This window comes from Hemiscyllium ocellatum, chromosome 14, assembly GCF_020745735.1.
Source record: "Hemiscyllium ocellatum isolate sHemOce1 chromosome 14, sHemOce1.pat.X.cur, whole genome shotgun sequence".
NCBI classification, from domain to species: Eukaryota; Metazoa; Chordata; class Chondrichthyes; order Orectolobiformes; family Hemiscylliidae; genus Hemiscyllium; species Hemiscyllium ocellatum.
Genome location: NC_083414.1, coordinates 16,822,330 through 16,838,817, shown reverse-complemented (window position 1 = coordinate 16,838,817; position 16,488 = coordinate 16,822,330). Strand labels below are relative to the sequence as shown.

The 16,488-nt window shown below is 41.4% G+C and overlaps 1 protein-coding gene across 3 annotated transcripts in view; it reads left to right on the top strand.

Moving 5' to 3' along the window:
* LOC132822077 (monocarboxylate transporter 5-like) overlaps nt 1–16,488 on the top strand; it is a 96,922-nt gene that overhangs the window by 14,687 nt on the left and 65,747 nt on the right. For 2 of the 3 annotated variants that reach the window (XM_060835097.1, XM_060835096.1), the window contains exons 2-3: nt 10,524–10,668; nt 14,196–14,336. The gene's annotated coding sequence lies outside the window, so the exon portion shown is untranslated. Of the gene's footprint in view, nt 1–10,523; nt 10,669–14,195; nt 14,454–16,488 lie in introns of all 3 variants that reach the window. The other variant, XM_060835095.1, reaches the window with a different exon arrangement.

Below are 16,488 nucleotides of genomic sequence, written 5' to 3'. Positions count from 1 at the left end.
TTCATCTCTCCACCCCCGAGGCTCCCAGCCTCATTCCTGATGAAGGGCTTTTGCCCGAAATGTTAATTTTCCTGCTCTTCGGATGCTGCCTCACCTGCTGTGCTTTTCCAGCACCACTGTGAAATCAACAAGTTTCTGGGAACAGCAAATACACTTGTTGATGGTTAAGGAGCCATTCTGTCTGTACACCCCAATTGTTTTGCAAATGCTTGACTGCAGCGCTGGCCGAGTTCTGCAATACCCCAGCAGCTCCTTTGGTGAGGTTCACCTGAACTATTCCCTGTGTGATAGATTGCTGACTCTGATCAACAATCTATAATTATACATCAATTCCCAGTATTGCTCCCTCATTATTCAGATGCACCTGGAAGTAAACTGTTAATACTTCTACTTCCAACAGCTGCGACTCACTCCTTCCGATTTCATTGGATCAACCTCCCACCCTAGTTATACACATTGTCTTTTTGGTATTGGGTAAAGTTTGGTTGGTTATCAGTGTGGGCATGCTCACATACACAGACATCCTTCACTTCTGCTCCACCACCCCAGCCATGCTGCTGTGTATATCTTGGGGTCACCTGCAAGGGTTGAGGTGACCTGTTTGTTTTGGGAGTTAGTTTGGTGTGGACTTGATGGACCGAATGGCCAGTTGGGATCATCATTGAATGCTGCCAACTTCACCAAGTTGTCGTAGGAGAAAAGCCACTAGGAGTCTGGAGTAATCAGAAATCTTAATCACATAGATTGGCAAGTCTATTGAAAATTTTAGTTGCAGTAGTTATTTGTGCAGCAGTTTCAGGGAATGGAGTCCCCTGTTTGATCACATTTTATGTCTATTCTCATAATCAGGTTTCTGTGCTGTATAATTATATTTATCATGAACATGCAACACACCCAAAGAGAGAAACACAATTTTAACATGATTGAAAGTTCATGTCATTTTATGATTATTATTATTTGTAAACTTGAGGTCTAAAGTGAATAGAACTATCTATAGCTTTGAGTTTGATTTGTATTTCTACATAGTTCTTCTAGCATTAAGAAGGGAAGGGCCTAGTTTAGTTTTATTAAGTTCTGAGAGCAGTGTCAGGGTTTTGGAAATGTGTTTGCATGCGTTTCAACTAGGTCTTTTGAAAAAAAAAATCATTTGAGGTGAATAGTTCAGTGATTTAGAAAAAAGGGAGAGGAAGTATATAAGAGGTAACTGGGGAGTATGATGAGGTGAAAAATGCTATCTTAAGTGCAAACAAGTTAGTACCAGAAGCCTACAGACATCTTTTCAGGAATCTAAGGAGGGAACTGGGTCAGACGTACATTAAGTTTGAAAGGATTAAACAAGGGAATTTTGATAAGTGGATGAGGGCATTGAAAATAGAGCAAACACGACGTTTTTAGAGAGAATTTGGAAGCGTTTTAAAAAAAATCACTTCCTGAAGTAGTGAGAACTCTTGTGGAAAAACAGAGAGTTAAGGATTAGAAACAGAAACGGCAGACCATTATGAGTTGGTTCAGAAATCAAAGTTTGGCTTCTGAGATCAATTTCAGTCTGTCAGAGATAGAAATTGGGGTAAAGAGAAATCCTCAGGTGGTCAGGGAAAAGGAGATAGTATAGAAGATAATAAAGATAGTTTACCACAGGGTAGAAAGGAAAATCATGAGGGGGAAAGAGAAGTGAAAATGCTCTGGTGTTTTCCCTGCAATTAAGTAGGCTGCATGAAGTTGCAATGTTGGTAGTTTAGGAACGGCGTTGGGTAGACAAATGTGGGAAAACAGAAGCAGCCCTTGAATTTTGTTGAAGTGGTAAAGGAAAGCACAGTGGAAGCTAAAATATTGCAAAAGAATTTACAACCTGGTCAGAGGTTGGTTGAGAAGAAAGTGCCGGATCTCTTTAAAGAATTTACTTGCATGCGTAATGTTTACTCATATATCCCAGGAGCAAGAGGTAAAGAAATTAAGAGACACGGGAGCAAGTCAATCTTTGATGGTGAGAGATTAGATTAGATTACTTACAGTATGGAAACAGGCCCTTCGGCCCCACACTGACCCGCCGAAGCGCATCACACCAATACCCCTATATTTATCCCTTACCTAACACTACGGGCAATTTAGCATGGCCAATTCACCTGACCCGCACATCTTTGGACTGTGGGAGGAAACCGGAGCACCCGGAGGAAACCCACGCAGACACGGGGAGAATGTGCAAACTCCACACAGTCAGTCACCTGAGGCGGGAATTGAACCCGGGTCTCTGACGCTGCGAGGCAGCAGTGCTAACCACTGTGCCACCCAAGAGATATATAATTCAGAAATAGTATCGCCAGAAAAAGTGGAACTATATGGAATTCATGGAGAGAAGAGCAGAGTTATATAAAGTGAGGTTGGCGAGTCTGGTGAAAAATGGTGATAGAGGTAATAGAGAAAATCTTGGTCCAGAAACACAGTGGGTTTATCCATGGAAATGATATAGCTGCATCACAGGCAGGAGTGGTGCTTACTGTTGTTGAAAAGCCAGTGGAAAATCAGTGGAAAATGAGCTGTTACAGGAAGAATAGCATGGGATTTTTCCTGGCTGTGTGGTAACAAGGTCACAAAGCCACAGGTTATAGAGTCATAGTCATAGAGATGTACTGCTTGGAAACAGACCTTTCGGTCCAACCTGTTCATGCCGACCAGATATCCCAACCCAATCTAGTCCCACCTGCCAGCCCATATCCCTCCAAACCCTTCCTATTCATATACCCATCCAAATACCTCTTAAATGTTGCAATTGTACCAGCCTCCATCACTTCCTCTGGCAGCTCATTCCATACACGTACCACCCTCTGTGTGAAAAAGTTGTCCCACAGATCTCTTTTACATCTTTCCCCTCTCATCCTAAACCTATGCCCTCTAGTTCTGGACTCCCCGACCCCAGAGAAAAGACTTTGCCTATTTACCCTATCCATGCACCTATAATTTTGTAAATCTCTGTAAGGTCATTCCTCAGCCTCCGACGCTACAGGCAAAACAGTCCCAGCCTGTTCAGCTTTTCCCTATTGCTCAAATCCTCTCACCCTGGCAACATACTTGTAAATCTTTTCTGAATCCTTTCAAGTTTCACAACATCTTTCTGATAGGAAGGAGACCAGACTTGCACACAATATTCCAACAGTGGCCTTACCAATATCCTGTACAGCCGCAACATGACCTCCCAACTCCTGTACTCAATACTCTGACCAATAAGGGAAAGCATACCGAACGGCTTTTTCACTATCCTATCTATGTGTGACTCCACTTTCAAGGAGCTATGAACCTGCACTCCAAGGTCTCTTTGTTCAGCAACATTCCCTCGGACCTTACCATTAAGTGTATAAGTCCTGCTAAGATTTGTTTTCCCAAAATGCAGCACTTCGCATTTATCTGAAATAAACTCCATCTGCCACTTCTCAGCCCATCGGCCCATCTCGTCCAGATCCTGTTGTAATCTGAGGTAACCCTCTTCACTGTCCATTACACCTCCAACTTTGGCCTCATTTGCAAACTAACTGTACCTCTTATGCTTGCATCCAAATCATTTATGTAAATGACAAAAGGTAGAGGACCCAGCACCAATCCTTGTGGCACTCCACTGGTCACAGACCTCCAGTCTGAAAAACAACCCTCCACCACCACCCTCTGTCTTCTACCTTTGAGCCAGTTCTGTATCCAAATGGCTAGTTCTCCCTATATTCCGTGAGATCTAACCTTGCTAATCAGTCTCCCATGGGGAACCTTGTCGAAGGCCTTACTGAAGTCTATATAGATCACATCTACTGCTCTGACCTCATCAATCCTCTTTGTTACTTCCTCAAAAAACTCAATCAAGTTTGTGAGACATGATTTTCCACGCACAAAGCCATGTTGACTATCCCTAATCAGTCCTTGCCTTTCCAAATACATGTACATCCTGTCCCTCAGGATTCCCTCCAACAACTTGTCCAGTTAAGTAGGAGGAGAAACTAATGAGTGAAGATGAGGAAGCTGAAGTTCAATTATCAGAAACTATGTTTGATCAAATGGCTGAGAAAAAAATAGGAGCATGTGGAGGACAGTGAATATTTTTAATTCAGAGAAATTAGCTGAATTACAACAGAAAGATGAAAAACTAAACCAGTTGTATCAAAGAGCATACACAGAAAAGGTACCTAAGTGTATCCTTGAATGTTACTATATTAAAAATGAAAGACTGAGTACACAAAAGCCAAAGTCATGTTCCGGGGCCATGTTATTGGATATAGACAAGTGGCTTCACGGGATGTGAAAACAAAGGTTAGTGGGGAGTTTCCCATACCTTTGACAAAGTACTACAATACCTGGTACTGAATGTTTTATCGGATGTTTGCACTGAATTTTAGCAACGTGATTTCCCGCTGAGTGACTTGTTGAAGAAATGTAGAAAATTTCAGTGGACAGAGTAATGTCAGAAGACATTTGACAGCCTGATAGCTGTGTTAACCACTGTCCCAGTGTTAACATCTAATTATGCAAAACATTTCAAGGTGGCTATCGATGCGAATGACATGGGTGTCATTGCTTTACTCTTGCAAGAAAATGATGAGAAGATAGAAGGGCCTACTAGGTATTTTTGAAGAAAATTGAATAATCAGTAACAGAACTATTCCACAATTGTAAAAGAGACATTGAGTTTGGTGTTAGCATTTCAAAATTTCTATTGCCAGTAATGCATCTGACACAACTGTATATACTAATCATAACACCTTAAAGTTTTTGGAAAAACTTAGGAATAAAAATACCATACTGTTTGGATGGAGCTTATTACTGCAGCAATTCAATTTGAAAATTACACCAGAGAGAACATAATCGTTGATGCGTTCTCGCAACTTTGATGAACATTAACAGGCATTTGGTAGCATGACAAAATGCACTAAGATGGACTAAGATGGACTGTGGTAGTGAGTATTTGTGTGCTAAGAGGCTCTATAATGTAAATGTATTGTATATACTAATAGCATAAAGCGATTGCAAAAAACTCTTTGTGCACCAATGGTTCTTTTTTTTTAAAGGAGGAGTATGACGATACTATGGAGATATATTTTTGTCCTATTTTTTAAGAAGAAAGGTTGAGACAGCAGTACCAAGCAGTCTGCTCAAAGTAAACAGCTTGTGAGGTCTTGGGTTTTTTTTCTGAAGTTGGAACAATAAAAGCAACCTGAATGGGTGGAGTCAAGCTTGCACAGAATCAGGATTTTTAGTTTTGGCTTTCAGGAATGTTTGCTGGCATCTTGAAGTTGGATGTGGAAGCTCTTATTCTTGTCTCTGTTACAGCTAAAATTTGAGGTTCTGTTCCTGCTGCTAGAATTGTATGTGAGACAATCTATTTTACTGAATTTTCCCCTGCCAAGGCCATGTTTAAAGGATATTACTATATTGGAACGGTTAATTAATTGAAGTTTATTTATATATATATTTATATATAATTTTATTCAGCATTTTGATAGTTTCAGTTAAGCCACTTTTTTTCTTTTCTTTTTATTTAGTTTGTATTTTAACATTTTAACAATAAACTGTAGTTTGACCAATCAAATTACATTTGGAAGGCAATGCCTTATAAATATCTTTAAAATAAGAAAAAATAGCATCTAGGCTACCTTCTTAATATATTTTGAGGTAGCTTGGTCTGCTCTATAACAATATCTCAATGTGTTATAATTGTGTACACTTCTATCAGGTCTCCCTGCAATTTTCTTTTCTCAAAACAGAACAGTTCCAGCTTCTCCAATATAACTTTGTCATCAAATTTCATTTCTCCTTTAACCATTCTGGTCAGAGCCCTTTGGGACTTTTCAAGAGCTGTCAAATTCTTACTAGTGTAAGATAATCGGATTTGAATACCTGAGTTGTAGCCCAAAGAGTGGTGTATGTGATCTATATGGACTTCACTAAAGTGTTTGACAAGGTTCCAAGGCTGGAATTGAATCGACAAAGTCACCCGAAGCTGGAATTAAACCCAGGTCCCTGGTGCTGTGAGGCAGTAGTGCTAACCACTGAGACATGGACCAGTTGGTCTGAAGGGTCTGTTTCAGTGCTATACATCTCTATGACTCTAAAAAGAGATCTATAAAGGCTTGGTTTGTATACTCTGTCCATCTAGTCATGAAGCTGAAGTTCTCTTCTATTCTGCAACTCCCAGTATATCCAGTCACCTAAGCACAGGAACTCCTAGGCTTAGAAAGGGTGGATGCTGGGAAATTGTTTCTGTCAGGCGGAGGTATTAGGACCCATGGGCATAGCCTTAGAATTAGAGGGGGTCAATTTCGAACAGAAATGAGGAGACATTTCTTCCAGCAGAGGTGGTGGGCCAGAGAGTGTGGGAATTCATTGCCACAGAGTGCAGTGGAGATTGGGATGTTAAATGTCTTCAAGGCAGAGATTCATAAATTCTTAATCTCGCAAGGAATTAAGGGATATGGGGAGAGTGCAGGTAAGTGGTGTTGAAATGCCCATCAACCATGATTAAATGGCAGAGTGGACTCGATGGGCCAAATGGCCTTACGTCCACTCCTATTTCTTATGATCTTAGGACCTTTGTCCTTGCATGCTCTGTAGAAATGTGCCATTGATGATATTGCCATTTTCATGTCCTCCTACCAAAATGCATCACCTCACACTTTCCCATAATAAATTCCAGATGCCCCTTCTTGCTGTTTCTGCTTGACTAGTGCAGCCATACTACATTCGATTGGTATGAGCCTCAGTGTTTGCCTCATTACTGTGTTTGGTGTCATTGGCAAACATTTAGAATCCTTTTCCAAATTCTACATCATTTATATCAATCAAGGCAGTCACCTTAGCACTGATCCTTGGGTGTACCACCCTCCTTCGGTGTGGAAAATAACTGGACTGTTTTGTATAGTTCAACAATTTTTTTTAATCCAAGTTGACACATGAGACTTAACCTTGTTAGCCAGCTATTTAAAAATTATATTGCCAAATGCTTTCTTACAATTTATCTCAGTATCATCCTCATCATTAAACTTCTCTGTTATTTCATTTAAAAAATCAATTGGATTAGTCATGTACAATCTGCCTCATACAAATATTCAGGCTTCTCTACATGAATGCGAACCTTTACGAGCATCTGTAGATTTTTTTTCTGTTTATTGTTGTTAAATCCTCACCAACCACTGAAAGTAAACTAGAAATCTCCATGTAGCTATTTTAAAAATGAACCTGTGCAGACACACAGTTGGAGCAGAACTTGAACCAAGACTTCCTGGCATTCAGGTAGAGACACTACCACAGTGCCACAAGAGCCCTTGAGGCAATCTCCGAATACATTTAGAGTCATAGAGTCATAGAGATTTCAGCATAGAAACAGACCCTTTGGTCCAACCTGCCCATGCCGACCAGATATCCAAACCCAGTCTAGTCCCACCTGCCAGCACCCGGCCCATATCCCTCAAAACCCTTCCTATTCATATACCTATCCAAATGCCTCTTAAATGTTGCAATTGTACCAGCCTCCACCACCTCTTCTGGCAGCTCATTCCATACCGTATCACCCTCTGCGTGAAAAAGTTGCCCCTTAGGTTTCTTTTATATCTTTCCCCACTCACCCTAAACCTATGCCCTCTAGTTCTGTACTCCCCCGCCCGAGGGAAAAGACTTTGCCTATTTACCCTATCCACGTCCCTCATAATTTTGTAAACCTCTATAAGGTCACCCCTCAGCCTCCGACGCTTCAGGGACAACAGTCCCAGCCTGTTCAGCCTTTCCCTATATGCTCAACTCCTCCAACCCTGGCAACATCCTTGTAAATCTTTTTCTAAATCTTTTCAAGTTTCACAACATCTTTTCGATAGGAAGGAGACCAGGATTGCACGCAATATTCCAACAGCGGCCTAACCACTGGGGCGGCATGTTTGCACAGTGTTTAGCACTGCTGTCTCACAGCGCCAGAGACCCGGGTTCAATTCCCACCTCAGGCAACTGTCTATGTGGAGTTTGCACATTCTCACCGTGTCTGCGTGGGTTTCCTCCCACAGTTCAAAAATGTGCAGGTCAGGTGAACTGGCCATGCTAAATTGCCCATAGTGTTAGGTGAAGGGGTAAATCTAGGGGAATGGGTCTGGGTGGGTTGCTCTTCGGAGGGTCGGTGTGGAGTTGTTGGGCCAAAGGGCCTGTTTCCACACTGTAATCAAATCTAAAGTAATCAAATCTAATTGTACTGTCCTGTACAACCGCAACATGATCTCCCGTCTCCAGTATTGAATACTCTGACCAATAAAATAAAGCATACCAAACGCCTTCTTCACTATCCTATCTACCTGCAAGGTTTGATATTTGTCCAATCCTCAGGCACCTCCCCCATTTCGAGGAATGATTGGAAGACCATGGTAAGTCCTTCTGCTAGTTCACTCTTACTTCCCTTAGCAAGCTGTGATGCAAAATCCACTTGGACCAGCCTGAAGTATAGCCAGCACACTCTGTGAGTCCATTTTCACCCCATCCATTTCGGCTGTCTTTGCTCTGACTGATAATTTGGCAGAATCCTTTCCTTTATTATATATCAATTTAAAATACTTATTGTTTTAATCATACCCTTTACCTCTAAGAACATACCATCAACTAGACTTCTGGTCATTCTTGGAAGTTGACATAGGGGATTCAGTGAGGAGAAGTGAGAAACATAAACACCCCAACTTTGGGGCCGCATGGTGGCTAGCACTACTGCCTCACACTGCCAGGAACTTAGGTTCAATCCCAACCTTGGGCAACTGTCTGTCTGTGTGGAGTTTGCACATTCTCCCTGTGTCTGTGTGGATTTCCTCCAGGTGTTCTGGTTTCCCCCCACATTCTGAAGATGTGCAGATTAGGTGGATTGGCCATGTTAAATTGCCACATAGTGTCCAAGGATGTGCAGTCTAGGTGGGTTAGCCATGGGAAGTGCAGGGTTACTGGGACAGGGTGGTTCTAGGTGAGATGCTCTTCAGAGGGTTGGTGTGGACTCTATGGGCTGAACGGCCTGCTCCCATGCTGCAGGGATTCTATGATTCTTCCCCCTACTGTTCAAAATCAATACTTTTTTGTGTGTGGTCTTTTGTGGATTGAAACATAATGGATTATTTATTTACACACTTGCCTTGAAAGATCTAAGCATCTATTGGTCACACATCGCAGCAACCAAGAAAAATCCAACTGAAGATGGCAGTTCACTTCGACAAAGAAGAGTGATCAGTTCTTTGAAAACCAATTGAACCTTTTGCCCATTCTAGAATTGAAGTTCAGGTAAACACAAGTGATGACGGTTAAATCTCGGTTAACAGCAGTATCGATCAGAGGGAAAACTGTTCAGCTGGTTAAGTAGATAGGCCTATTGCGTCAGGAGGGCTAGTTTCTTTGTAGATGAATTTGGAGCTTTGGGAATCAGACTTGGAAATTTCTAAAAAAAGACTTTCTCTTTGTTCTTGTAGAACAAAGCTGGTCATTGCATTGCCGTGGCAATCTGCCATCCACACGTGTCTCTTTGGGACTCAGGGCTGGAATCTTATTGGGGTCTGAGTAACAGGGGCTATGGTGGAATTTGTGGCAGAATCAGGCAAGAAGCTTATGAGGGCCATCTCGATACAACTTGCAAGTCAGAACTGGCACCTGGCAACTTTACCTGGCTGCAACCTGCCTCCTTGTTGCTCAGCGCCAAACAGCATCATAATGCACAACCACCAGGTGCAATCACCCCATACTCATAGTCAGTCGATGTCTGTATCTGACATTTGCCTCATGGCAACTCTCTGATGCAGTTGTAGGCCACTTAGGAAGCACACAGACACCCTGCATTGTGGGGTACAGCAGCAACTAAGAGTGAAAGGCTGTTGCAAGAACACTTTGCACACAGGGACTGAATCCCACTCACACAGTGGACCAGGCTACATCACAGGGCTGCTTGCTTACTCCTTTGGCATCTACCTGCATGCTCACAGCACCCATGCCTTGTTATGTCATGTCTTGGCAGCTGCCAGGGGAGCAAGTCACACTCTTCCAGGAAGTGGTAAGTGTTCTTAAAGATTGTCTTAAAGGAGAATAGGTACATTGAAGGATTCAGACAGCAAATTTCATGAGCAGCATCCAATGAACTGAAGGCATAGCTAATAATGAAGAGGAAAGAGGAAGTGAATGCAACAAAGAATAAAATCAGCGATGACTTTCCCTTATTCCTACATTGTTTCCCGCAATATCCTGATCAAATTCCGTCAAGGTTCACCATCTAAATACATGTGCTAAGGATGGTGTGTAACCAGTATGAGTAATTGATGACTGGCTTACACATGTTTCAATGGTCTAACTATGACAGTGACTATGAGGAGGTAATGTGGTGAGTTGTCTTCATTCCCTCCTGTCTGCAACCTCTCAATCACCTGCTTCAAGTATAGTCACCATTCAGTGAAGTTATTATCCTGCAAACACTGCATTCTGTTTAAGCAGCTTTCACTGCATTTCAATCCCTGTGTAAATGACATCGTACTTTTGCACTTGTTTTAATGCAGATATTGAAAATAGCACCTTCCAGTTCATCTTGATTCTTGATGCAGAATGACAGTGACCTGCGCGAAATTGAACTCCACGTTGTGGAGTCTATTAATGACCTACATCGCACCAGTTCCAGCCTTGAGGTCACCAAGCCTTACTCAGGTAACTGCTGTGTTGACAGTCTGTGTATTAAATATATCTCCACTTGAAATCTGATTGTATCTAATAAAGTGTTGCATAAAGGATTTGGTTCAAAGATTAAGACTGATGCTAAAGTAACAACATGGATAAATGAAGAGAGTAAGATTGACAAGACATAGCTATAGGGCACAGAAAATTGTGAGAAAAATTGGAAGCACACATAGGCAATTAAGGAGAAAGGGCAGATATATGATAAATGTGGGGAAATCAGTGTAGTAAAATTTGCATTATTTAGCACAGTATCAACTGGAGTACTCCACTCACCAGAATCTTACACTATCCCCCCAGCCCGAGACCAGCTTCAGCTGATTATTGTGAAGTTCCCATAAAATAGGACTGAATATGTTTATCATGGCAATGTAACTTTGACATTTCGGGAATGCGGAGCCTCATTCCTGATGAAGAGCTTATGCCCAAAATGTTGATTCTCCTGCTCCTTGGATGCTGCCTGACTGGCTGTTCTATTCTAGCACCACACTCTCAACTCTGATTTCCAGCACCTGCAGTCCTCACTTTCTCCTAATGTAACTTTGACATCAACTGTCATATTATCGAGACTCTGAAAAGAGGACTTTACTAGAGAGCTGCAATCAATATTTTGCATATTGGAATAAATAAAGTTTACAGAGGCTAAAACAGAGGTTGCTGAAAAAGTTCAGCAGGTCTGGTAACATCTGTGAAGAAAAATCAAAGTTAATGTTTGGTCCTGTGACTCTTTCTCAGAACCTCACCAGCCCCAAAATGTTAATTCTGATTTCTTTGCACAGATGCTGCCAGACCTGCTGAGCTTTTCCAGCGACTTCTGTTTGTTTCCGATTTACAGCATCAGCAGTTCTTTCAATTTTTAAAGTTTACAGGGAGTCTGACATTAGTCATTCTTCAAAAAGGTAGAGACAGAAATGCTGCCTACTCAGAGTAGAGAGCGTCTAGCTAGATAGAGGTGAAATAATGCAGGCTTGAATCCATGGAAACGAGAGCTGAAACACAAATCAGCTACTTTTCCCAATTTAATCTTTTCATTTCCGAGAGCTGTCTCCTACCAGACCAGTAATATAATTTATAAAAATGTTAGTCCTGTTAGCTCGACTACCTAAAACAACTGATACTATTAGGGTCCTTTAATGCTTCTGGTTTTCCACAATAAATATATCAGCATTGCAATATCTTTACTCTGTCACAATACCATTAAGCTCTCTCTACTTTGCCCATTTAAGTATAGTGTTGCATAGCATTCCTTGCATTAACCAGCATTTTTGATTTACTGGCACCAGGCAGTGCCAGGTAATCAGAATTTTATTGCTCTACATTTTGAGGGAAAACTGAAATGAAAAATATTCAAAATGGTATCAAAAACATTTCATTGAAGTGGTTGGAAAAAGAGCTTTAAAGATTCAGAAACCTAACTTACAAAAGAATAAAATGTCCCTGTATTTTACATACAATGCATGGCAAGAAAGTGTTGATATTTTGTGATCTATTGATGGTTGGAATAACAAGTTATAGATTGGACACTGGAGCCAAGGGAAAGGTCCACTATTGATTTATGGATGTGCTAATATGGATTGAAAGATACAGTTACAGTCAAAGATTTCATAAACAGAGGTCATACTTAGGCAATGGGAATGATCATTTAATTAATAATTCCAAAGAATTCATGAAACATCTTGGCTGCCAGACCTGCTGAGCTTTTCCAGTGACCTCTGCTTGTTTCCGATTTACAGCATCTGCGGTTCTTTCAATTTTTAAAGCAGAGAAGTACTGCTGTGGCTATATAAGGCTCTGGTCAGACTGGATTTGGAATATTGTGAGGGTGTCCAGAGGAGGCTCACAAGAATGATCCTGGGGATGAAGAGCTTGGTGTTTGAGGAGCGATTGAGGACCATAGCTCTGTCTCCATAAAACCATGAAAATGATACAGCACAGAAAGGAGCCATTCAGTCCATCTTTTCCATGCCGATCCAAAGACACCCTTTCTAATCCCATTTCCCTGCAAATGGGTCATAGCCCCTACAGCTTACATCACTTGAGATGTAGATCCAGGTACATTTTGAAAGAGTTCAGGATCTCTGCCATCATCACCAGCTGAGGCAGTGAATTCTAGACACACACCAACCTCTGCATAAAGAAGATTTTCCTCATGTCCTGCTAATCCTTCTGCCATTTAGCTTGAATCCATGACCTTTGATTCTTGAACTCTCTGACATGGGAAAAAGGTCCTTCCTGTCTCCTCTACTGCTATCCTTCACAAGTTTGCTTACCTCAATCAAGTCACTCTTCAACAGTGTCCATTCCAAGGAAATCAACCCCAATCTCTCCTAGTAGCTGCAGTTCTCCAGCCCTGACAACATTATAGTAAATCTTCTCTGTCCTCTCTCCAGTCCCTCATGTAAAGTAGTGATCAGAACTGCACACAATACTCCAGTTGTACTCTCACTAGTGTGTTATACAGTTTCATCATTATTTCCCTACTTTTGTATTCTATACCACTGCCTCTAAGTCCACCTTGATGATATTTGGAAGGATGAGGGGTATCTGACTAAAACTTACAGAATACTGACAGGTTTGGATAGAATGGATATGGAGAAGATGTTTCTGCTAGTAGGAAAGACTAGGACCCGCGGTCACAGCCTCAGTGTGAAGGGACGACCCTTTAGAACTGAGATAAAGAGGAATTTCTTCAGCAGATGCTGGAGGTATGAAATAAAAACAGAGAATGCTGGGGAAACTCAGCAGGTTTGGCAGCATCTGTGCAGAGGGAAACAGATTTAGCATTTCACATCCAATTACTCTTCTTTGAAATAGAAATAGAGGCCTACTCAATCTGACACATTAATTCTGATTCTTTATTCACAGATGCTACAACTCATGCAGAGTTTTTCCAGCACTTCCAAATTCTAGTGTTGTAGATTGAGAAATAAAGTTTGACAACAACATCAGGGATAAATTCCACATTTTCATTCAAAGGTCATACACACTTCTCTGTTCATCTGAGAAGGCAGACAGAGTCTTGTTTCATGTCTCAACTGGAAGACTGCTCCTCTCCCACTCTAGCCCTTCCTCAGCATTGTTCTGAAATTTCAGCTTTGATTCTGTTGTCAAAGATAGAATGTGAACAAACAGTCATCTGGCTTACATGCCCTCTGATTTGCTGGTTCTACATAACTGTACTGCCCACCTCCCTCTATATCACTTCTGTGATGGAGTCCTCAGCTTTCTTGACTCTCTGCTCTGAACTTTCTGCTTAGCCACTTTTCAAAGGTTTTCATCTCCATTGACCAGAATTTTACTTCTCTCCTTCATTTAGTACCTTGGCATGCTTCATTGTTGAACAATGGAAAGTTGGCACTTTATCAGTCCCCAATAAACCTCATCAAGTGTCTGTTGGTAACTATTTTGTTTGTGAAGCAGATTTCACACGGATGCATTTCTCGGCCGTTCAGAGAAAATTGTTGCTCATCTTAAATTTTGTTGCATTATTCACATTGCAGGTCAATTCCTTTCAAGGCCCTCAACCATCATTATTGCTCAGGAACCCTCTGCCAATGGGCTGGTGACCATTCCTTTGCTGGAACAGAGACAGTGTGAGCCAGCCTTCAGTCACTTGGCTGGGTCAGAATCCCGAGACCGATGTGAGTGCAGCTGCATCTGCTGCCGGTACTCTTGCGGTGATAAAATTTTCTATGCAGTATTAATCATGCTTGGGTTGGTCAGCATTGCCATGGGTATGCTCAGTGTGTACTATATCGGTAAGTTTGAATTGTCTAGTCACTTTCCTTTAATGCAGTTACCTTGCCCACTATTCTAACCCCTGAGTCACCTTGCCAACTCCATACACCTTTGGAGGAATGGGCTTGTTTTATTTAGAGGGCACCTTCAAGAATCAATACTCTTTTTCTGAGATGGGCCAGTTTGTTAGATATATTCAAAAGGACGTTGGATGTGGCCCTTGCAGTTAAAGGGATCAAGGGTAAGAAGAGAACATGAGGGGGTGGGATACTGAAATTGTATGATCAGCCATGATCATATTGAATGATGACGCAGGCTTGAATGTCTACATCTGAACCTATTTTTTTTGTTTCTATGTTTCTAAGTGTGGGAAGAGTAAGGAGACCAGGAAGGAACTAAATCAAAATGGAATCAGAGAGAGAAATAAAGCACTGCCTACCTCTCTCTAAAGGCATTAATAGCATTGATGGACACACATGCTTCCCCTGCAATGATGTCTAGGCACAAGCATAAATTGAATCTACTTTTTAAACATTTTGTATCCAGAACTGTTATCACACACAACCAAATGACTTTTCCACCACTAAATCACCACGACATTTTTTTCAAACTGCCGACCACCACCAGCAAATCACCTTTGCAGCCAATTAGGTACTTACATGCAAGACCCATTTCATTGGGACTGTTTAATTATATCTGGAAATGTTATCACACACAATTGAATGGCTTTCCCATCTCTAATTCACCGTGACTTCTTTTTTTTTACCATTAACCACCACCAGGAAAGCATCCGTGGAGCCAATCAGAAATTTACAAGCAAAGTCCATTACGAGGGAATCTGCATTATTTGATTTTTTTCTATTAAATTAATTTTTACCACCTGCTACGATTGGATTTGAGCCGATACTCATGAAACATTCTGGATTACTAGGCTAGTGACATTAACACTACATTAACACCACCCGGGGGTCTGTTTTTTTAAAATTTAACCTACTTTTCTAATCAGCTTGTTCAGAGATGTACCTCTGGAGCAGGTGAGACTTGAATCTGAGCTTCCTGGTCCAGGGGTAGGGACACTACCACTGCATCACAAGAGGGCCTTAGGGGGTCTGCTTTATTTTTAAAACATCTAATCAATCTGTTCACACCTCTGGAGTAGCTCAAACTTGAACCTGAGCCTCCCAGTTGAAGAGCTACCATTGTGCCATAAGAGGACCCCCATGAAGCCTGCTGTGTTTTTATTTGTTTAACCTATTTTTAATCAACTTGTTGAGTTCCAGCTGGGCAGGCCAAAGCCTGTTACCATGGGAACTCATAATCAACAAACTCCACAGAGGTTAATTAGTAATCAAAATATCAAATAGATACAAGATTCAGTGACGTGGAATTACTAAGATACTGGGTGACTTTAGACATGTCCATGCTATAAATGGGGTTATTAACTGGGCACAGGTTGCTTTGCATTTAACATTTTCTGTATTTGTGTTTTTTAAATATATTTTCCGGTATATGTTTAAATATATTTCTCAAACCTACGTTTGAAGTTGAAACAGTGTAAACTGTCTGCGTGAAGAACATAGTCAGTCATGTGTATCTGATAGTCACAAGCAAATTACACAAGGCAAAGTGTTATATTTTTGATACCCTCACATGCTGTTGGCATTCATCGTGAACTCAGTGGGAGTCTCCATTGGGAGTTGCACGTTTGACATTAGAACCTAATTAATGTTTTGCTTTGCTGACACTATTTGCTTCAGTAGCGTCCCCTGATTAGGAATAGATTTTCTTGGTGTTAACATGTAGGCCTGTGTGGAAAGTGATTCAGTCAGAAATATTCTAAACAAGAGTCAGCATGTTGGTTTTTAAGTTCCAACATCTTCTGTCCACGTGCGATGCTCTGTTGGATTTGAGATAAGACCATAAGATATAGGAGCAGAAATTAGGCCATTCAGCCCATTGGTCCTGCTCCGCCATTCAATCATGACTGATAAGTTTCTCATCCCCATTCTCCCACTTTCTCTCCTTAACCCTTGGTTCCCTTGATACCCAAGAACC